This window comes from Callithrix jacchus, chromosome 3 (assembly GCF_049354715.1).
Source record: "Callithrix jacchus isolate 240 chromosome 3, calJac240_pri, whole genome shotgun sequence".
In the NCBI taxonomy this organism is placed as follows: domain Eukaryota; kingdom Metazoa; phylum Chordata; class Mammalia; order Primates; family Cebidae; genus Callithrix; species Callithrix jacchus.
The window spans coordinates 41,248,252-41,269,788 of NC_133504.1; the positions used below are offsets into that span (position 1 = coordinate 41,248,252).

General features: G+C 37.5%; 1 long non-coding RNA gene across 2 annotated transcripts in view; it reads right to left on the reverse strand.

Annotated features, from left to right (window-relative positions):
• The window catches only part of LOC118152174 (uncharacterized), a 52,075-nt gene extending 36,623 nt beyond the window's left edge, over positions 1-15,452 (reverse strand). For both annotated transcript variants that reach the window (XR_004740589.3, XR_008480023.2), the window contains exon 1: positions 15,294-15,452. This is a non-coding gene — a long non-coding RNA (uncharacterized LOC118152174). The remainder of the gene's footprint in view (positions 1-15,293) is intronic.
• Positions 15,453-21,537: the final 6,085 nt, after the last annotated feature.

Here is a 21,537-nt window from a genome sequence, read left to right on the forward strand (position 1 = left end):
TCATCACAACAGAATCTGTTCTCTAGAATGATCATCTTTTATGTCCTCTCCCCAGGGACACAGCCTCAAAACATCTGTGCAAGGAAAAATCAAGTCTGGTAGCAATCCATCCATTCAGGAGAAAACAAAATACGTTTTTAATCTATGGAAGTTAACATCTGGCTAAGTTTTAGCCAGACTATGATTACTAAAATTATTCAGGAATTATTTGTTGTCATTTTAAAATTTTTAGAGGTACATTGCACTATTTCACCATTTAGTCAAATCCTTTCTGAGTTTCAGAGCTAACTAAGAAATACTTAAGAAGTTTATGATGAATCAGTCTGAGGAGACACCTAGAGAAACTTATTGTTATCAGGATATGATACAGGAATTTGCATATTTAACTATCATCCCTGAATGATTTTTTAGTAGTTCTGGAGTTTGACAATAATTGTACTGTGTAGAGAGCCAGAGTAGACCACCCACTCTGGGGGAATCAGTGGCAAGACTGCTGTGAACTTTGGGAACTCCAGAGAAGCGAAACCATAGTAGGGGAATGTGTATGTCTCCAAGAAGAGCAGAGAGGCCTAGAAAAAGATAACCAGCTCTCACTGACCTTGCTGCAAGATAGTTGTTAACTGAAGTATGAAAATTATAATCACAGGCTGTTCTAAGTAACTGTACTCTCCGTCTGCTATGTGCTTTGTGAACATAGAAAAGAAAGTAATCTGAGGCAGGTCGGGGCTGAAGAGACTGATATCATCAGCTTTTTGGATCGCCTGGCCCAGATTTCTATATGTCTGTCTGTGTGTCTTTCTTTAACCCCCGTCATTCCCTCTTAGGTCTTTGAACCCTCGTGCAGTGCAGAATGCAGCACATGCTGGAGTACTGTGTAGCCTTTTATGGTCCATCTCCCTATGAAATTGTATGATTCTATCATGCCAACCAACCGTTCCTGAAAGAACCCAGAGGCTACCCTCTCAAATATACAGCATTAATACTGATCTGTAAATATGTCTTGAGTTAGGGAGTTTCACACGTTCCCTCTAACTGATGCCATAATGGAGAATCTTATGTAGTAGTGCTACAGTGAAGTGCCCTAAAGACCTCATGTCTTTCTTCTCCCATTTGAGCAGGGACAAGCCAATGACAAGCAAGGCCACAGCCTCAGTAGGCTTATAGCTGCAGTAGAACAGAGCATCTGAAATACAGCAGCCACAGCCCTATCTCCATGAGTACATCTTGTATGTTCCTATGTCTATACACGTGCTTCGATTTCATCTTTCAAACCGCATTCTTCTGTAGAAGATGTAGTCTGAATTTTCTAAAATATTCAGAATAAATTCGAGGGTAAAAAGGTGGGAGATAGAAGTGAAATGATGTATGACCATGTTTTCAAAGAGATACACCAACTATTATTCCACAAGCAAAGAATTAGAATCAACTGGCTGGGTGCAGTGGCTCATGCCTGTAATCCCAGCACTTTGGGAGGCCAAGGTGGATGGATCACCTGAGCTCAGGAGTTTGAGACCAGCCTGGCCAACATAGTGAAACCCTGTCTCTATTAAAATACAAAAATTAGCCAGGTGTGGTGGTGGGCACCTGGAATCCCAGCTACTCAGGAAGCTGAGGCAGGAAAATTGCTTAAACCTGGGAGGCGGAGGTTGCAGTGAGCCAAGATAGTGCCGTTGCACTCCTGCCTGGATTAGAAGAGTGAAACTCTGTCTTAAAAAAAGAAAAAAGGAATTAGAATCAGCCTTGTGGGTTTAAGTAGGCCAGAGAGAAGACAGATGAATTGTGAAGTAATGTGAAGTAAAAGTTAGCCTTTTAAATTACAATTCTTTAATCAGAAAAAAATCCTCTTAAGCAAACAAGGTAAAATAGCTAATATTCTACAGAGTAATTGAAATTTACCCTGTGGTACTCTCCATTTTCTCATGCAGTATTCTTCTCTCTAAAGAGGACAAGACTGATGGAGCCTATTAAGCCACAAAGGAAAAGAATAAGCTAGTAAAATAGTTCCTCTTAATGTTGAAATAAAAATGACCAATCGATATCATTTAGCCTTTTCCCTAATGATCTATTATGAAAAGAAAATCTGAATAGAGAACTCAGTAATAATTATTGAACCCTATGAGAAACTCTACATTAGACCAGAATAATATTTCTTATGTTTCATTGTGAAACCATTAAAGATGCCTACATTTTCCATGAACAAATAAAAGTAATAATATTTAGGTTTCATTTCCCTATCCCCAGGAATAAAACTTGATTGGTAGTAGCATGTTATAATGGAAACAAAAATTTCAAAGAACACATCTTTGAAACTTGAATAACCTGGGTTTACATCTCAGTTCTCCTGCTTAATAGTGATGTGTCTTGAATAAGAATCTTTAAGCCTTAGTCTTCTTATATATAAAATGTAGAAGCTTTGTAAAAATTTTTTGACAACTAAAGAATAATGAGAACAGTATAATGGCATAGAGGTGTCCTGCTGGAGATTACATTTGCTATTAGGCAGTTGCTTTTCTGGACTTAGCAGGTGAGAGGGCTGCTAAAAAATCTCCTTGATCACCCAAGGGGGACATTAATTTTTAAAGTGCTGAAATGTCTTCCTTGTCTATTAGAGATTGCATAAATAATGCTATTATCCAGAAGATGGACTATATGAATGCTTTGTACTTGGGCTTATTAGGCAAATATGCCAGAATTGGATGGGGTAGGAGGGAGTTGAAGTGACCTGGAATTTTTTTTAAGGAGAACAAGAAGATAGCCATGATATCTAAGAGATGTTATAGTAAGATCTTGGGTTAGATGGTCTAAAAACTTGAGGTGGGAGAAGATGGTCAGGGTGGTCAATAGTCGCCTAGATGTTTATGACTACGGTCCAAAGATAATGTGTATTGAACATAATGACTGAAACTCCCTAGGATCAGGGGATAAATCAGGAGACCCAATCTGGCAATGTGTATTCTAATAAAGACCAAGTCAGTAGTAATGTTTCTGTGTTTGGGAAATATTTCTCATTAATTTCAAACAGCTTATCCATAAATCAGGAACTGGGGACTCAAAACCTTTTTTCTAGATATAAACTAGGACAAAGTCATATAAATCACATAAAATAGAAACTCCCCCACCTCAGCATCTGTATCCTGCTTGATAGGATATTCTCTCCATATTTTTGTCTCTGTCCTGTCTAAGATGATCTTAATGATTTCTTTAGTTTGACTAAACTTCAGACAGATTTCTTCTTGACTGTTGATGTGTGCATTGCCTGCAGAAAACTTGCTATTTTAAATTATTTCTCTGCCCCTTTGAAATGTAAATCTTCTCCCAGCCTTTTATCAGTTTGACTACCCAGGAATGTCTTTCTTGAGGACCTGGGATTCATTCCTTTGTAATGCAATCATCAAGGAAAATTGCATCCCTGTCTTCCAGTCTCTGGGGTAAGATAGAAGCTTAACTTCCATAAATGCCAAATTAGCAACAAAATGATCTGACCACATTGAAGCCTTAAGATCCTCCAGTACTTTTCCATTAGTTCATCTCCATAAGTAAAAATCCTCCAGGCTTCTGTTTTAGGGGAATTGAGTTCAGTCTCTCTCTCTCTCTCTCTCTCTCTCTCTCTCTCTCTCTCTCTCTCTCTCTCTCTCTTCCTCCCCCTCCCCCATTGCAATAATCTTGAAAAAAGTCTTCCTTTCCGGTTTACCAGGTCTGCTGCAAAGTTTCTTTGATAGTCCAGAGGAAGGTAAGCTCCATGAGGTCAGTTATCAGTCTGTTTTGTTATTGTTGTGTCTCTATCACCAATGCATTCACTCATTATTTATTGGATCTGTAAATCATGCCTTCTAGAGTCAATTGGGCCAAGCTTTGAATCCTGCCTTTTATTAGCTATGTGGCTTTGAACAACTTGTTAATTTGCTAATTTTCAGTTTAACTCAGTAAAATGGGGAAAAATAAAAGCAATCTAGTATTAGAAATTTGCATAAAAATTATACGATGTATTAATATACATAATGCATTAGAAATAAATGAAACCTTTTGTAATTATTGCTATAGGTTTATCTGATGAACTTAGAATGTTATATGTGGGCATTTTAAAAGGTCATGCTTTCATAAAAACAAAGATAAGGAATAGAGAAAGTCCAGGAAAAATGAAAAGGACAGAGTAGCTGATAAAAAAAATCCAAAAGAAAAAACCCCACCAAAAGCAATGACAACAAAAGCTGAAACAGACAAATGGGATCCAATTAAACTTAAGACCCTTCTGCAAAGCAAAAGAAACAATCATTAGAGTGAACTGGCAACCAACAGAATGGGAAAACATTTTTGTAATCTACCCATCTGACAAAGTGCTAATATGCAGAATCTACTAAACACTTAAACAAATTTACAAGAAAAGTACAAAAAATCTATCAAAAAGTGGGCAAAGGATATGAACAGACACTTCTGCATAAAAGAAGACATTTATACAGCCAACAAACATATAAAAAAATGCTCATCATCACTGGTCATTAGAGAAATGCAAATCAAAACCACATTGAGATACCATCTCATGCCAGTTAGAATGGCGATCATTTAAAAAATCAGGAGACAACAGATGCCGGAGAGTATGTGGAGAAATAGGAACACTTTAACACTGTTGGTGGGAATGTAAATTAGTTCAACCATTGTGGAAGACAGTGTGGCGATTCCGCAAGGATCTAAAAATAGAAATACCATTTGACCCAGCAATCCCTTCACTAAGTATATACCCAAAGGATTATAACTTACTCTATTATAAAGACACATGAACATGTATGTTTATTGTGGCACTGTTCACAATAATTCAACAGCACATCTTTTTCATGCAGGTGCTCAATGGAGGTATCTCTGTTAGCAGTGGCTTTATTCCATGAGGTGCTTAGCAACCCAGGTCCTTTCACCCTGTGTTTTCATTGTTTCTTGGCATCTCAGAGTCTTCTCCATTCAATAGATGCAAAAAATATGTGGAGAAAGATAACCTTCTCCTTTACAGAATTAGCCTGTGTCTTAGTCTGTTCTCACACTGCTAATAAAGACACACCCAACACTAGGTAATTTATAAAGGAAAGAGGTTTAATGGACTCACAGTTCCACATGGCTGGGGAAGCCTCACAATCATGGTGGAAGGTTAAAAACAAGCAAAGGGATATCTTCCACAGCAGCAGTCAAAGAGCATGTGCAGGGGAACTGTCCTTTATAAACCATCAGATCTGTGAGTCTTATTCACTATCATGAAAACAGCATAGGAAAAACCTACCTCCATGATTCAGTTACCTCCCACCAGGTCCTTCCCATGACATCTGGGAATTATTACAATTCAAGGTGAGATTAGGGAGGGAACAGAAAGCCAAAGCATATCATTCCATCCCGGCCCTTCCCAAATCTCATGTCCTCACTTTTCAAAACCATAATGCCCTCCAACAGTTCCACAAGTCTTAACTCATTCAGCATTAACCCAAAAGTCCACAATCCAAACCCTCATCAGAAACAAGTTCCTTCTGACTACGAGCCTGTAAAATCAAAAGCAAATTAGTCACTTCCTAGATACAATGGGGGTATAGGCATTGGGTAAATATACCCATTCAAAATGGGAGAAATTGGCCAAAATCAAGGGGCGAACAGGCACTACGCAAGTCAAAAATCCAACAAGGCAGTCAAATCTTAAAGCTCCAAAATGATCTCACTTGACTCCATGTCTCATATCTAGGTCACACTGATGCAAGAGGTAGGCTCCCATGGCCTTGGGCAGCTCCATTCCTGTGGCTTTGCAGGATACTTTTCTTCTGGCTGCTTTCATGTGCTGGGGTTGAGTGTCTGCAGCTTTTCCAGGTGCAAAATGCAAGGTGTTGGTGGATCTACCATTTTTAGGGTCTGGAAAATGGTGGCCCTCTTCTCATGGCTCCACTAGGCAGTGCCCCACTAGGGACTCGATGGGGGCTTCAACTCCATATTTCCCTCTGTACTGTCCTAGCCAAGGTTCTCCTTGAGGGTCCTGCTCCTGCAGCAAACTTCTACCTGGATATCCGTGCATTTCCATGCATACTCTGAAATCTAGGTAGAAGTTCCCAAACCTCAATTCTTGACTTCTGTGTGCCCACATGGGAGCTGCCAAGGCTTGGGCTTATAGCCTCTGGAGCCACAGCCTGAGCTATACTTTAGCTCCTTTTAGCCACAGCTGGAATAGCTGGGAAGCAGGGCACCAAGTCCCTGGGTGGCACACAGCAGTAGGGGCCTGGGTCCAGCCCATGAAACCATTTTTTCCTTCTAGGTCTCTGGGCCTGTGATGGGAGAGGCTGCCACAAAGGTCTCTGACATGCCCTGGAGACATTGCCCCCATGGTCTTGGGGATTAACATTGGGCTCCTCATTACTTATGCAAATTTCTGCAGCAGGCTTGAATTTCTCCCCAGAAAATGGGCTTTTTTTTTTTCTTTTATTGCATTGTCAGGCTGCAAATTTTCTAAACTTTTATGCTCTGCTTCCTCTTGAACACTTTGTCACTTTGAAATTTCTTCCACCAAATACCCTAAATCATCTCTCTCAAGTTTAAAGTTTAACAGATCTCTAGGGCAGGGGCAAAATGCCACCAGTCTTTAAGAACAGCAAGAGTGATCTTTACTCCTCCAGTTCCCAACAATTTCCTCATCTCCATCTGAGACCACCTCAGTCTGGACCTTATTATTCATATCACTGTCAGCATTGTGGTCAAAGCCATTCAAAAAGTCTCTAGGAAGTTCAAAACTTTCCCACATATTCCCGTCTTCTGAGCCCTCTAACTCTTTTCCTAAAGAAATTTCAAACTTCCCCATATTTTTGTATCTTCTTCTGAGCCCTACAAACTGTTCCAACCTATACCTGTTGTTCACTTTTAAAGTCACTTCCAGGTAAGAAGGCATGTGCAGGGGAACTGCCTTTTATAAACCATCAGATCTTGTGAGACTTATTTACTATCAAGAGAACAGCCCATGGGAAAAACTTTCCCCCATGATTCAATTACCTTCCAAGGGATCCTTCCCATGACATGTGGGGATTATTACAATTCAAGGTGACAGTTGGGTGGGGACATAGAACCAAACCATATGAGCCTGAAACTAACATTTCTTCTGCTCATATTTTATTTGTGAGAATTAATCACACATGGCCCCACCTAAAGGTAAGGAATAGGGAGCTGGCACAGGTAGTCCCTGGCTAGGCAGCTGCATCCAGCTGATGGCTCTGTAATATAAAAGGAGAAGCACAAATTTTGGTCCCCAGAGAGCAGTCACTAATATAATTGCTACTGCAAACATAGCCTATGTTTTTCTCTGCATGTCAAACATAAAAGCTTATTAAGCAAAAAATATATGAGAGGTTACTGTTGCCAGGAACAAATATCATATCATCCAACAGTGCTCAGGAACACCTCTCAACATATATATAAAACACTCAGTATTATGTTTTCTGCAGTAATCTAGGAATTAGCTATCATATCACAAGGAATAGTTATTGTGGTAGTTAATTTTACATGTCACCTTCACTAGGCTATTGTGATAGACTGAATGTATGTGCCCCCCCAAAACTCATATGTTGAAACCAAATCCCTAATGTGATGATATTAGCAGGTGGGGTCTTTGAGAGGTGATTGGGCCATGTAGGTGGAGCCTCATGAATGGAATTAGTGCTCTAATCAAAGAGGCACCAGAGAGCTCTCAACCTCTTCCACCATATAAGGATTCAGGGAAAAAACTGCCATTTATGAAGCAGAAATGGGCCCTCACTGGACATCTAATTTGCCAGAGCCCTGATATTGGACTTCCCAGACTCCAGAACTGTGAGGAAGAAACTTCTATTGTTTTTTAAGTACCTCAGTTAATGGTATTTTGCTCAGCAGCCCAAATAGACTAAGACAGGATGGCAACCAATTGTTTGGTCAAACACCAGCCTAGATATTGCTGTAAAAGTATTTTATGGATGTAATTGACATTTACAATCGATTTACTTTAAGTGAAGGAAATTAGCCTTGATAACATGGGTGTACATCAACCAATCAGTTGGAGTCTTTAAGAACAAAAACTGAGGTTTCCAGAAGGAGGAATTCTGTCTTCGGAATGCAACATCTACTCTTGCCTAAGTTTCCAAACTACCAGATTGCCCCACAAATTTCAGACTTCCCAGGCACCACTAACTCCTGAGTCATTTCTCCCCAGTCATCTGTTTGAAACTCTATTTTTCTCTCCCTCTCTCCTATTGGTTGAACACTATTAATCTATGAATATGATTTCCTTTTATCCGCCAAAATAGATACTTGAATAATAAGTTAGAAACCTCACAGAAATGACCCCTCTAAGTGTTTGAGAACCAGTTGTTAAACAGGTGAAGAATTAATGAAATATAAGTAGGTTTGAAGATAAAACATATAAAGAAAGGTTGTTTTCTAAACCATTGGATGATACTTATAAATAAATAGAAACCGACATATAAGCATGAGTGTCCACATTTAACAAATATATGCATGCACATACACATTAACTTAGCACACCACACACCTCTGCTAACACCATTGCGAAGATAAATTCATCTAGATTTTAACAGTTTGAAAGGATAGGGTTCTTCTTGTACAACCTCCTGATTCTGAGATAATCTGGTGTTGTAAAGAGCAGTCTATTTTTTTTTTCAAATCCCAGCTCTGTGACTTAGTCAGTGTACAGACAGGTTATATAACCTCTTAAAACCTCAATTGCTTAATATAAATAATGGATGTTATCATAGTTCCTAAACATAGAATTTTTTTGTGAGAATTGAAAGAGAACTGAAAAAGCACTGAAAGATATTTTACACAGGTGAAGTGTAAAACCTTTAGCAGTATATAATTAATTAATGCTGATTATTATTATTGTTGCGATTATTTTTATTATCAGACAGTATATTTCTTCTCTTTCAAAGATAGAACAGTAACACTCTTCAGATAAATCAAAAGGATGTAATGCCTTGGGCTAGATGTTGGTAGATTAAAAATTCACATGTAGAAATGTAGCTGTATATAGATAAGGTAAGAACAAGCTTTTTTTTGGTTGCAGCAGCAAAAAGAGTAACAGTAAAAATTCAAACAGAATAAAATAAATAGAAATGTTAGAGAATAATACTTAAATTATATGACTGCTATTTTATTATTGCCTTGAAAGGAAAAGAGAGCTCCACTAGTAAGTCACAGATGTGTCATTAAAATTAAGGGAGTATTTAATTATCTTTGTAGACAAACTAAGAAGGATTTTTCAAAGTGATCTACAACTCACATTATAGATTAAAACCTCCCTGAACTTTTATTCTTTCATAACAGATATTAAAGTTCTATGGATTTTTGAAAAGCCATAAAATACGATTTGCCATAAAATATAATTTAAAAGCAATCAGAAGAGAGTTTTCATAAACCTCCTTTACCGCATTCCCCATCCATGCCAGCTTTTGTGCCCATATATTTTCCCTTCCTTTCTGTTACCAACGTGAAATGTCTGCCTCCTCTTCCGGTAGAAATATGATGCATCTCGTCACTTGGCTAATTCCCTATCTGGTACGCTAGACTCTGGATTTGCTTTTATCTCCCCTACTCAGGGACATCATGTCTCACTCTAACAGTTCTCCCCTTTGTCTTTCTCCTAGGGACCCATCAAAACATCAAAACATGCTTCTCTACCATATCTTCCCCATCAGTACAATTCTGCTTTTCTGCCATCTCTAATATATAAACAAACCTAAGACAGAAACTTACCCCTCTTCTCTCTCTAGTTACTGACACATCCCTCTATTCAATTTTATACCAAAAACTCTTACCAGACTCAGTTTCTCCAAGCCCCACCTCCTACTCTTCTTTACTTACTTCAGTCCAGTTTATGTTCCATTTAAATGGTACTAGTCAAGATCACCAGTGACCTCCAAGTTGCTGAACCCTGTGACCAATTCTCAGCTCATATTTAACTTTATCAACAGCATTTGACAGAGAGGATCACTCCCTTCTCCTGAAAACCCTTTCTTCTATTGACTTCCAGCACTCTTGGATTTCTGACTCCCGAGCCATGCCTTCTCAGTCTCTTTGGAAGTTCTCTTACAAACTGATATAGTGGATCAGGATTCAGTCCTTAGTCCTCTCCTCTCTAACCACACTCTTTATATCCAGGCATTGGTTTGACACATGCTTTGTATTTTGAAGACTCCTGTCCTAGTCTGTTTTCTGTTGGTTATAATAGAGTACCTGAAACTGGGCAATATATATATATATATACACACATCTCTCTCTCTCTCTCTCTCTCTCTCTCTCTCTATATATATATATATATATATATATATATATATATATATACACACACACACACACACACACACATACACAATATGAATCAACTGATTTTTAATAGTTATGGAGACTGATAAGTTCAGGGTTGAGAGCCCACATCTGGTGATCACCTTCTTGCTGGTGGGGACTCTCCATACAATCCCAAGGCAGTACAGGGTATCACATGGTGAGGGGACCAAGTTTGCTAACTCAGGTCTCTCTTCCCTCTGCTTATAAAGCCACCAGTCACAAGCTTGTGATAACCCATTAATCTATTAATTCACGAATAGTTTCATTTATTCAGGAGGGCTCTGCCCTCATGACCCAATTACCTCTTAAAAGTCCCACCTTTCAATATTGGCACATAGGGAATTACATTACAATATGAGTTTGGAGAGAACGAACATTCAAACCATAAAATACCCACAATTATGTCTTTAGTTCTGATCGAACTTCTTAACTCCAAATTCATACATTCAATATTTAAATCCCTAAAGTAAAATCTAAAAGACATCTCAAACTCAACATATTCAAACCTGAACTTTCCAAACCACTGCCCTCATATACCATATTCATTGTGTTCTCCATCTCAGTCAGTGTCAACTCTATTTATCCATTTGTTCAAGGACTCCTTTGACAACATTCTTTATATTTTTTTCTTTTGAGAGAGGGTCTCGCTCCATTGCCCAGGATAGAATGCAGTCGTGTGATCTTGGCTCTCTCCTGAGCTAGGGTAATTCTCCAACCTCAGCCTCCCAAGTAGCTGGGACTACAGGTGCATGCCACCATGACTGGCTAATTTTTTATGTTTTTAGTAGAGATGGGGTTTTGCCATGTTGGCCAGGCTAGTCTTGAACTTCTGGCCTCAAGTGATCTGCCTGCCTCAGCCTCCCAAAGTGCTGGAATTACAGGCATGAGCTACCACACATGGCCTGACATCATTCTTGAGTCTTCCATTTTTCTCACAGCTTACATCTAATTTATCAGAAAATCCTGTCTTCAAAATACATCCAGTGACCCCACCACTTCTTAGCATCATCACTGTGTCAAGGAAAAAATGACACTATACTAAGTTACACAGGTTAGAAAGACTTTATTCAAATCTATTTCAATAGAGGAGAAAGGTCTGGAGTTCAACTTTTCTGAAACCAAAAGCGGGAAAGTGTTAAAAAGCTGTGCCAGGAGAGGATAATTGGCCACCTGTGTTTGGCCTTACCCAAAGGAAAATTGGCCTTCCCCAATGGAAAAATAAACTTTATCCTATCTTCATGATGGGATAGTTTTACAACTTGGAATAAGCCATTCCTGAAGTTAGACTCTGAATTCCCATAGAAACTGGGAAACAGGGCCACAATCCCCCTTAACTTCATTTTCTCTCTCACTTAACTTGCCCCGGCGACACTCGTCTTTCTGATGTTCTTTCAATATGAGAACCACACTCCTGTCTCAGGGCCTTGGCAACTGTTTTGGACTCTTATGTAATTTGTCCTAAAAATTTCGGAGAGTATTTTACATCTACATAACTTAAGAACAATTATTATTTACATATTTTGAATACTTTGTATTTATATATTGAGGCTCATAATTTCCTCAAAAGATTATGTTGAACTTTAAAGCAATACTTAGTGATACATTTAGAAGCTATTAATTTTATAGACTTTTTAAAAAAACAAATGTACATATCTGTGTTCTAACATATTGGATCCTGCATTTGAGGGACTTTTTCTCATCTAGGAGTTGAATCAACATTTTCTGGGTATCTTCCACGTGCCAGTTCCTGGTGCTAAGCATGAAAATCTTCATACCTTAGTGCCCAATACAATGCCTTGTACACATAATCAATACTCAGTAAAATATTTAATGGTAACTTCTACATCAGTATCACTCAACTAAATACTATGCATGAAAAAGTGGGCATTTATTGTATGTCCAGAGCTTTATATTAATTATGCTATTAGATGCCCCCAAAGGAAGGAGTTATTTACATTTTGAAGATTTTATAAAACAGAGTTTAGAGCCATTTTCTAATAGCCCCTAGGGACAGAATATGAGGCAAACTTTGGAATACAACCCTAATCTGTCAGACTCCAAATTCCATGAAATTGCTGTACATCATACTGCTTTTCTCATGTTATAGGTGAGAAAACAGATCCAAAGAGATTACATGATTTCTGCAAACATTAACTTTCCAGGAAAATATAGCTTGCAACAATCTGAGTAATGGCTGAGTCCCAGTGAGCTGAAATAAAGGATAGTATGATTATGTCAAAATGGAACAAGAATATGAAAGAGGAAGAGACAAATGTGAGTGGGAATAGCTGTGAAGGCTTCATGGAGGAGATAAGGATTGAATTAAGTCTCAAAGAATGTAGTAATGAGAGAGAAGAAGGGAATGCTATGAGGAACACAACTAGCAGAGTCTCAGAAGCAGGAATATGCATCAGCGTTCAAGGGGAAATAAGGAAATGGGCTGAATGATAGAAGGTGTGAGTTGGACAGTGGCATGAAATCAGGTTATAGATTGCAAGTAATCAGACTCTGAAGACCTCTGAATGACAAGATGAATTAATTAAATTATTAATTAGAGAATTACATAAATTCAATTAAAGAATATAATTTTTATATAATACAATTAAAGCATATAATCTAATAGAGGACCCAGGTTGAGTTCAAAATCATCTGAGTATACGAAAGCCCAGGTAAAGAGAGACCTTATTAATCTAAAAAAAATTAGCATCAAATTTAGAAGGAAACACACAAATTTAAGCTCAAAAGTAAAAGGTACTGAACAACATGCAACACATGTTAACATTTGGTGAGAAAAAAGGCTACTAATTATACATGCATGTATATTTACATATCCATGGGCTAACTCCATGACGATACAATACACATTAGAAACAGTGGTTATCTCTGGGAAGGGGAAGTGAGTGACTGGGAAACACAGACAAAAGAGAGATGAGATTTTCATTGTATTTGTCCTTTTATACCTCTGGGATTTTTCTACCATGTACTTGTATTAGCTGTTGTAATCAACTACTTTAAAAGGACCAAAAACACGAACAAAGACAGTGAGGCTGATAAGAACAGGATGTGTCTGAGGTTTCTGGTAAGGCTGATAGCTTGGGGAAATGGGGGAATAAAAGCCTGAAAAAAGTCAGGAAGGCATTGTGAACATGCTTTTATGCTATTCTGGGTTTTGTTTATGATTATATCTTTGTCAGCAACAATGCTGAGACACAGCAAATATTCAGTAGGTTAATAAATGAAAAAGGAGCAAACAGCAATCCGTGAAATTGTTCCTGTGTATTATGCTCTTCTTCGAGCCTAATTTCTTATCACTAAAAGCAGGGGTTTGAACCTGGATACTTTTTAAGGTCCTTTCTTGTTTTTATAATCTATGATTTGGATTCATAATTTGTCTCCCAAGAGCATGGATTCTTTCAGATCACTGAAACAATGACCAAGAATCAGTTATCTTTTCTCAGAAGATATTACATTTAAAACTAAAATTTTTCATCCAGATTCCCAAATGCTTATTATCTTTAAAATACATTAACTATCTTCTGAGTAGTTTTCAATGGCAACTTATTAAAAGGATAATATGAGGCTATATAGGAAGGTATATTTTAATTAGGTTCTGTTCACTAAAACTCCTAGGTAGGTAAGCAGTTACTAAGGATGGCTACTACAATCAGAACAGCATATATCCAAGAGCAAGCTTCTTGTGGCTGCAATATCCTCACTCTCCCCACCAAACTCCCACCTCTCCTGGCCGAAATCATTTCCCCAACCCTGATGGAGACTAATTCATACAAGTTATAAGACTTTTACTTGCTCTTTTCTGTTAGATTGAGCATCTCTACAGTGTTCTCTTCTCCCCAGACTGAAGTATGTATCCAGATCGTAAATACCAGTAGGATTGGATATTCATGAAGACAAATGTGTTTATCAAACTCCCCTTTTGTACTGTTTGCCAAAGACAGGATGTTCCTCGGATATGGTCTCACCCATTTTATAGGCGAGAAAACAAGTCCAAAGGGATTGGACTCTCATTGTTGGCTGTTTAATTTGGACAAGTCACTTTTCTTTCTTCACTTTCAAGGGTCAGTTTTCTCATACCTACCAAGAAGGGAGATTAACTGCATGTATACTAATTTGCCAATGTCTCCACCTCCAAATTATTTCCATGCCTAGTGGTGTTGTAGGAGTTATGAAGTAATTGTTTTAGGCAGATAGAGAGGACCAGAGGTCCTTGAGAAGTTTTCATTTTCAAAGCAGCTCTTAGAGCCAGGGCAGCAACCTTTGATATACAAATGCAGGCCATTAGAAACTGGGCTCACCCAAACATGGCGATTCCCTCTGCCTTCTTACCCTTGCCCCCACATGTTGCTAGCAACATGGCTGCCCCCACATATCCCTGGGCCAGCTTTGCAAATCAAACACTGCCTTCTCCAGCCTACTCATAAAACTGGCTGGTATCTGTGGCATTTGGGGTTTCCTCTTTCAGCTTTGGAGCCCCTGTCCCTATGTCTCAGTATTGGGGAGCCTCTTCCTTCTGCCTTCTCTTTTCTTTCTCGCCTGTTAAACTCTCCGCTCCTTAAAACTAATCCATGTGTGTCCACGTTGTTTTATCTAATTCAGGCAAGACAAGAGCCTTGGTGTCCCTCCACTCATCAGAGCCGTATCAGTGGTAAAACTTAATCAAAACTACATCAATATAATATAAGCAGTGCCACCAAAGGTAGAGACTGTTCAGGAATAAAGATGAGGATAACCCCAATAACAGCCATGACCATATTCTAAAGCATGATACAATGGACTGAAGAAGTGAGAAAAAATTCCATAACTGATAAACACATTTTGTGGTAGAGTTACTAACCTAATTTTTCCTTCAAATGATATGAATTTCATAAGGAATATGCTGCCTATTCATTGTGATTACCATAGTATGCCTCCATTCTGGACAGTAATTTACTTACATATTCTAGTTCCTTAAGGAAACTCAGTAGAGAACCTTCAAAGGAGTCCTTCATAAATACCTCAAGATTAGCAGCTGTAATTTGACAGTGGACTGGGACTCTGCTTGTTTCACAGAGTAAAGCAGCCACCCCATGACCAAATGCCAGGTACTGGAAACTAAAGATGTGCTTCTTCTTTAACATGTACTTCACCCAGAATTGCTACTATGAGGTAGGTAGAATTCTGAACCTCATAGTGATATAGTGACCTCAATATCTGGCTCTAGCACCAAATAATGAAAATGGAAAAAGAATAAAGAGAAATGCTTCAAAGGAGATTGATCCAGGACTACCAGTAGTTCTCTACTAGTTTTACAAAGGCTGACCCAGCAATGGAATGCAAACACACTAGTGACCCCAGCCAAGATACCAGAACCTGACACAGGTCAGGTGACCCATAGCACCTTTAGAAACGATACACAGTTTCAAACAGTTTTGGGAGTGGTTTGTTATGAAGCAGTAGCTACTGATATAACTGTACTTGCCCTAAGGGTGTTCCTCCTCTCACCCTTCCTTATTGGCAGAGTCCACCTCCCATACCTTTGCTTTCTCAGCTCTCCTTGCACCACCTCCCCTGCCAGCTCATGGGAACTGAAGAGAAGACTTCTAGGAACTTCTCACAAGAAGCCTCTCCCTTATTCCATGCTTTGCACTTTCTCTGGGAGGATATGAGGCTTGGTGCTACTAAGACCACCCTGTAACCCTTAATATTCATAGGGATACTAATAATACTAACCTCACAAGAAATTGCCAGGATTAAGTAAATATGTGTAAAGTACTTAGGAAAGTTCCTGGAACATAATGTCATTTATTCTTAGCTAAAATTTGACTGCATGTGAAGTAAATATACTGATAACATAACTTTATTATATACGAAGAACGTGGCATTTGGTTGGAACTTACTAAGTGATAACCACAGCACTGTTATTAACAAAAAGGAGAGTCTTATTGAGTTGTGAGATTTATGATACACATATAATATATATACACACAGACACACGCACATGTTCAATTTTATTTACTATGCACAAATATATTTTGATTAACAATTTAATTTAAGAAACAAAAAATTAATTTTTAAACATTTAAAAATACTTTTAAATTTAATAATTTATAATTTTATATTAATAATTTATAATTTAATAATTTTTATTTAAAAGTAAAAATTAAAGTTTTAAAAGTAAAATATCACAGTTAATAAACATTCCTGAAGATATTAGTCTGTCTCAGAGACAGTACCTATGTAAAATATAATTTTTCATGTTTTCATCATTATTTATGGTCCCTTTTCTTTTAAAATAAAGGATGCTTTATTTTTTCTAAAGACTTTTTCTTTTAGAACAGTTAGTTATAGGCTCACAGCAAAATTGGAGATACAGATATTTTTCATATACACCTGCCCCCACATGTACACATCTTCCCCTATTAGCAACATCCTCCAGAATGATACATTTGCTATAACTGAGGAGCCTACACTGGCACATCATTATCACTGAGAGTCCATAGGGTACATTAGGGCTCACTATTGATGTTGTATGTTCTTTGGGTCTGGACAAATCTATAATGATATTATCCACACTGAAGTATCATACAGAATATTTTTGCTGTCCTAAAATCCTTTGTGCTCCTCCTGTTCATCTCTCTCTGCCCCCTAACCCCTGGTAACCACAGATCTCTCTGTTGACTTCACAGTTTTGTCTTTTCAAGAATGTCATATAATTGGAATCTTATAGTTTGTAGCCTTTTCAGATTGGTTTCAATTATTTAATAGTGTTCATTTAAGTTTTCTCTATGTATTTTCATGGTTTGATAGCGCATTTATTTTTAGTAATAATAATTCATTGCTTGGATGTATCATAGTTTATTTATTTATTCACTTACCAAAGGACATCTTTGTTGCTTTAGAGTTTTGGCAATTATAAATAAAGCTGTAATAAACACTTGTGTGGGGATTCAGTCAGGCTGGTGGGATAAATTTTAGTTATAGACAATATACACAAACCCTTTTGGAAGGCTTAAGGGTTTTATTATAATACTTAGCTGAAGGCAGCTTTGTCCCCTTAGTTAAATAAATTAGAGTAGAAACAAAGTAATGTAGGAAGTTTACTTAACTTGTTTACTCATGTGGTCCTATAAACTAACCCTTGCTTATTTTGCATGGCTCTCTCAGGGGGAGGTCAACTAAGGATATTATTTGCTAATGGTGTTTGATTTAGACCTCAGAACCTGGCCTTTAATCTTCACCATCTAGTGGTGTTGACTCAAAGCCTTTGTCATTTAATGTGTGCTGAATAAAGGCTGGGGAGGCCAGTGTGTTGTGGCCGCAAGCTGTTATCTCTTTACAGCACTCTCCTTGAGTATCTGTGAGTGGCCATGGTTGTTCACTGAATATTGTGTCTGAGTGAATTTATTCATCCATTGTTGAGTTACGATCTGCAGGACAGAGCCCTGCAGGTGGTGACCCTGGCAATTTGCATAAAGAATGTTTTATTTTATTTTATTTTTTTGAGATGGAGTTTCGCTCTTGTTACCCAGGCTGGAGTGCAATGGCGCAATCTCCGCTCACTGCAACCTCCACCTCCTGGGTTCAGGGCCTCCTGGGTTCTCCTGAGTAGCTGGGAATTACAGGCACATGCCACCATGCCCAGCTAATTTTTTGTATTTTTAGTAGAGATGGGTTTTCACCATGTTGACCAGGATGGTCTCCATCTCTTGACCTCGTGATCCACCTGCCTCAGCCTCCCAAAGTGCTGGGATTAGTCTTGAGCCACCGCATTTACTAATTGCATTAGTAAGGCAATTGATTAGTTCAGGCAAGGGTATCTTGTCTAGAGGAATTTAAAGGGAAGTGTGGTGAGGCTTCCTGAGACAGTGTTTCTGTTTCTGCCTTTAGACATTATTATGTGAAGCCCTGATGATCAGAGTAGCTGCAGCCATCTTGAGAGCACGAGGAAAAGCTCAGAGGATCACAAGACTTTGAGCTAGAACTTTCACTTCATTGGGTTGTTAATTTAGCCTACCTTGGAACCAACTACCTCCAGAGTTTTGTTATATGAAATAGCATGTGTTTTTACTGCTTAAACCACTTTAGGTAAGCATTTCTGTAATTTGAACCTCAAAGCACTAATAGAATTTCCTTGCCCTGTTCCCAGTGTTCTTAGGCAGTGAGGGGCTGAGAACTCTTTGTATAGGTCCTGCATTTCCAACAGGTTGACTTGAAATTGTATCCATCAAATATCAGTGTTTGAATGTTCCATCATTTCGTATTAATCATGATAAACACAATGCTATTGGAGAACATTTATATTATATAACAAAGGAAACAGCACAGAAAATGCACATACTGCATTTTTGTCTTATGTAAACAAATACAAATATTTTTTATTCTTGAACTATTTGTATTACTGAAAATTCTGTACTTTAAACCATTTTCTTTTAATTGTCTCTTTATTCTGCAAAACCTATTTTGGTATCTTAAATGGTTACTAACATTAATAATACAAGATGTCAGAATTTTCCTGGAAGGCATATATAATATTTCTGTTTATATTTTATTGGCCAGAATTTGTCACGACTACTTGCTGCAAAAAAAAAAATCTGGTAAATAGATTATTTATCCACCAGCACTTTTTATTACCATGCTTGTGTCTCCATATTCTTAGTTGCCCTAACAGTCCTAATTCTCTAGCATTTGGCAGGTTAATTCTCTAGCATTTGGCAGGTTAATTCTCTAGCATTAGCAGGTTAATCTTCTAGATTCTTTAGACAATGTAATTAATGACTTCATTACATTTACCAGGGCAGTGTGGTATATCTAAATAATCATAGACTAAGTCTTCAATGCTGTATGCAAGGCTGAATAAAATTTCTTCTTACCATGATTTTAATCTTTTTAATGACAACGAAGCCACTTTATATTTTAAAATGCATCTCTGTTAAGTGGGCACACAAAAATTAATGAATGAATAAATTAAGAAATAAGGAATTTTAACCTCAGGTCATATAAAAAAGTCTGCACTGTCTGATGGTTCTTTGTTAATTATTCACATAACTAGACATTCACTAAAAAAATGCATAGCTCCATGTCTAACACATGGTAAGCACTAAATAATCATTTGTTGAATGGATACATGAATGAAAAAATAATTACCAGCATTGATTTTATTGGGAATAGAATCTAGTATTTTTGTGTTTTCAACATTTTTAAGATCACTTTATCAAGATTATAGTAGTGCTAGAAATATTTTTCCCATTTTCTTTCAGTTTTAACAAAGTTAAAGATTCTTTCTCCATGTTTAGAGTTTCGCATTTGGATATGTGAAAGAATTTCACAACATGTGAATTAAGTTGTGGCTCCAGGGTATGTAACACTAAATATTATATTAGCTGAAAATTAATTATCAGTAAGAGACTAAAAAGGCATCTCTTGATTATGATATTACTTTTAAAAGAATATTCTTAGGATAAACATAGTCTTTATTATATGGTACATTTTTTTTCCTATTCTCAGAGATAGAAATTATTTTTGATTCCATTAGTTCTACACATGGAAATAGTTTTGATTTTTTAGTATTTGGTTTTATTTTCTTCTGTGAAGGTTAGTAATTTTGTAGAATTTTGTGTGCTGGAAATAAGATGGCTATCAAAATCTTAGATAGTTACAAAATGGTTTTCTATATTAGAAATATTTGTTTAAAAATTGGCAAGCATAGGGTGGGCACAGTAGCCCAAGCCTTAATCCCAGCACTTTGGGAAGCTGAGGCGGGCAGATCATCTGGGGTTGGGAGTTTGAGACCATCCTGGTCAACATGGTGAAACCCTGACTCTACTAAAATTATGAAAACTAGCCAGGCTTTCTGGGAGGTGCCTGTAATCCTAGCTACTCAGGAGACTGAGGCAGGAGAATTGCTTGAACCTGGGAGGCAGAGGCTGCAGTGAGCTGAGGTTACAGCATTGCACTCAAGCCTGGGTGACAGAGTGACATTTCGTCTCAAAACAAAAAAAAACCAAAAAACTGGCAAAGTTGTTAATATAATTGCTAAGACCATATTTATTACTAAACTAATACAAGTGGTAGATTTTGATAAAATAATACCTCTAATATGGACTTAACTTAGATTTGATTCCATACATCCTGAGGACAAAAACTATTTTACCCATCTATAAGATGGGAACAGTAATGATACTTACTTCAAGATCATTTCAAATAATAAGGCAAATTAATGGCTTAGAACAATGACTGGCATGTATGAAGTATTCAATAAATACCTGGCTGATTCTTTTCCTTCTCACTCTTGTTATTACAATTATTTATTGCCTGTATTAATTGTACAATGATTAGCAAATGAATTAAAATATTTAGATATTAAATCATAGACCTTTAGAAGTCTGCATGAACAGAGACCACACTTTGGACATCTTTTGTATTCTGCACAGGGCCTATCACAAGGCTGAGCATTGTGTCAAGTATTAACTTGGCCATCTCCTTGATTCCAAGTTCAATTAGTCGTTTTACCTTCATTCATTATTCATAATTGATTCTTAAACATTTATTATTTGTCATGTACCATTGGCAAGCATAAAGATAAGAATAATAAAAGAAATGGACTTAAGTCTTGTTCCCATATAGACATATGGGAACCTACAAATATTCTTAAGAATATCTAAATATTTATAATATGGAAACTCATACTGTTCCTTAAGTCAGTTTCTTATAGTCCTCTCTTTCCAAAGTCAAATACATTTACATTATTTATGAAGAGATAAAAATTAACAATCATCTGCAGTATAGCATTAGACATTCTATATCAGCTTTTACTCTGCACCTGAATGAGTCATAGGCACTCAACACCAGCCCATAAGGTCACCTGTGGAGGCCAAACCCTGCAAAGTCACTGGGGCAGAGCTGCCCAAGATTTTGAGAGCCCATCATTTATTTGTGCAAGCCTGCCTGAGGATATTGGACAGGGAATCAGTAAATATTATTTTGGAGCTTTAAGATTTAATAACGTCCCTGCTATGTTTGGAACTTGCATGGGGCCTGTAGCCCCTTTGTTTTGGCCAATTTCTCCCATTTAGAACTGGTGGGTTTACCCAATGCTTGTACCCTCATTTTGTCTTAGAAGTAACTAACTTGTTTTTAATTTTACAGGCTCATAGGTGGAAGGGACTACTTGTGTTGTCTCAGATTAGACTTTGGACTTCG